Here is a 3,110-nt window from a genome sequence, read left to right as displayed (position 1 = left end):
CAGCCGGAGCGTCCCCTCCCCCACCGCCTGGCTGCAGGCACCTTGGCCGCCAAGCCTTGCGCCTCCAGCGCACCCACTCGTGTCTCCCTGTTGGGGGCAAAAATAGAATATTGGGGACTAGCTATGGTTACGGGAAATACTAGCCATGGTCAGTTAGCCGTGCTTACCTAGTTCTGGTTACAGAAAAGACAGGCTAGCCTGGCCGGGAGTTGTGCGCCCCACCCTGAGAATCGGCCTCGGAGCCCGCGTCCATCCTCATTCAAGAACTGCCTGCTGTCTGGGAAAGCTTACCCACTGGGCGCCCCTCCCGCCCCCGCCCCTGGCCTGCTCCCCACGCCTGTCATTCCTGCCCCCTGTCACCTCCGTCCACCCCTCAGGGTGCAGAGCAGGTGTCTGTGGGCCTGCTGCTCCCCGCGCTGCCGGCAGGACTGGGATAAACGCTCATCTAGGACTCAGCCCGGTCGGCCTCTGCTCCTTTGGCTGCAGCAGCGACAGGCAGCCGGCCCTGGCTGTCCGGTTCACATCCCCTTGGCTCCGTGGGGCCCGAGGCCTCCAGAGTGTGGTGAGGCCTGGGGCCACCTCCCACCTGCCAGGTCCAAGGCAGCTGCCCACTTGCAGCGTCTGGCTAAGACCCAGGAGCCACCTGGAGTCCCACTTTCTTTCCATTTTCTTTCTTTTTTAAAAAAAAATATATATTTTATTTCAGAGAGGAAGTCGAGAGGGAGAGATAGAAACATCAGTGACTAGAGAGAATCACTGATGGGCTGCCTCCTGCACGCCCCCTACAGGGGATTGAGCCCCAAACCTGGAATCCAACCGTGACCTCCTGGTTCATAGGTCAAGGCTCAACCAGAGCCATGCAGGCGGGCGGTTTCCCTCCTTTTAACTGTCTCGGCAGAAGCCGAATGCGTGAGGCCTGGCGGCCCCTGGTACAGCCCCCCGTGCCCGGTGCTGCTCACCTCTTTCGGCATCCTTGAACTTGAGGGTCCTGCGCCGGGGCAGCCGGGGGCTGGAGGCCACCTCCGTCAGGAGCGTCGAGCTGTAGAAGCCCAGGCCGCTGCCGCGGTTCCGCAGCACCAGCTTCAGCTCCTGGTTCTCCTGGATCAGCTGCACCAGCCGCCGCAGCTCCTCGTTCTCCTGGGCCAGCCGCTGGATCTCTTGGCGCAGACCCTCGTAACCGCTGAGGAGGGACATGCCCGGCATTGTGGGGGGGCGAGCGCAGCAGCTACCAGCAGCAGCGGGCTAGGCAGTGACGGCAGACCCCGCCATTGTGAGGTCAGCACCCGCTGCCGCCATGGCTCCGGGCATTCCGGAGCTTCAGGGCCAGGCCCAGTGAGTCCCACCACCTGGAGCAGGCACACGGGCCACGGCCACATGACCCAGTGGGGTCTCGCCCAGGCCTTGGGGTCCCTTAGGAAGATCCCTCCTGGAGGACAGAAGCTTCTTCTTTAACGTATTTTTATTGATTTCAGAGGAAGGGAGAGGGAGAGGGAGAGACAGAAGCATCAATTGATAGAATCATTGATCTCGGTTGCCTCCTGCACGCCCCTTCCTGGGGATGGAGCCTGCAACCCGGACCGGAATCGAACCCAGGACCCTTCAGTCTGCAGGCCAACACTCTATCCACTGAGCCACAACAGCGGGGTGACAAAAGCTTCTTCGTCCCAGCCCAGCACCGTGTTGCAAGGAGAGGGGTAGAGAGCCAGTCATCCCCACCTGCTCATCTGGCCACCATGTCCAGGTCCCCACCCACCTATGCCAGGTGGTGGGGGTATTACAGGGGTGCAGGGAGTGGCATTGTCACAGCGGGCAGGCACCCTGTAAGAGGCCCCATATGCAGGCCCTACAAGAGGTCTGAGGACTGCAGGTTCTCGGGGTCAGGGGAGGCACCCCAGGCCAACAATTGGGTTTACATAACAAAACATATAGGACTCTTCTTTTTTTAAAAAATACATATTTTATTGATTTTTTACAGAGAGGAAGGGAGAGGGATAGAGGGTTAGAAACATCAATGAGAGAGAAACATCGATCAGCTGCCTCCTGCACACCCCCGACTGGGGATTGAGCTTGCAACCAAGGTACATGCCCTTGACCAGAATCAAACCTGGGACCTTTTAGTCCCTAGGCCAGTGTTGGCGAATCTTTTGAGCTCAGCGTGTCAGCATTTTGAAAAACCCTAACTTAACTCTGGTGCCGTGTCTCACATAGAAATTTTTGATCTTTGCAACCATAGAAAACAAAGATTTATATTTTTGACATTTATTTTATATACTTAAATGCCATTTAACAAAGAAAAATCAACCAAAAAAATGAGTTTGCGTGTCACCTCTGACACGCGTGTCATAGGTGCGCCATCACTGGAGTAGACACATGATTTTGTATTATGCATACACATGGTCACATTTTTATTTTTTAATACATTTTTATTGACTTCAGAGAGGAAGGGAGAGGGAGAGAGCGATAGAAACATCAATGATGAGAGAGCATCATTGATTGGCTGCCTCCTTCACGCCCCCTACTGGGAATCAAGCCCGCAACCCAGGCTTGTACCGTTGACCGGAATCGAACCTGGGACCTTTCAGTCCACAGGCCGACGCTCTATCCACTGAACCACACCAGCCAGGACCCATGTGTCTATTTTCAAGTGAACAGATGCAAACACTAAACAGTAAAAGAAAGTGTGTTTTCTTGGACAAATAGATGCATTTGCGCCTGCGAGCCTCCGAGGGGACTCCCGGATCCAAAGACGAGCAAAGGCGAGCCCTGCGCGGGCGACCAGGCCGGCGTGGGAACCGGGAATTCTGTCCCCGGGGACCTCCACCTCGGCGGCCGACCTCGGGCTCAGCCCGGCGTCCTGGGCGGGCACTGCCCAAGTTCCCCGGGACCGGAAGTGAGGAAAGTGGCGCCGCCGGGAATTGTAGTTTTCAGAGACCGGAAGTGGGGATCAGGCTTCCCGGAACCGTGGTTCTCTAGGGCAAGAAGTGGAGGGCCGGACCGCCGGAAACCGTAGACCTCACCAGGTCTTGAGTCGGGGCATCTCTGCCGCTGGGAACCGTAGTTCTCCGGGAGGCGGGGCCGGCGTGGCGGCCGGGCGGCATGGCGGGGGGAGA

This window comes from Myotis davidii, unplaced genomic scaffold (assembly GCF_000327345.1).
Source record: "Myotis davidii unplaced genomic scaffold, ASM32734v1 scaffold1509, whole genome shotgun sequence".
Lineage (NCBI taxonomy): Eukaryota > Metazoa > Chordata > Mammalia > Chiroptera > Vespertilionidae > Myotis > Myotis davidii.
This window is presented reverse-complemented; position numbering follows the sequence as displayed.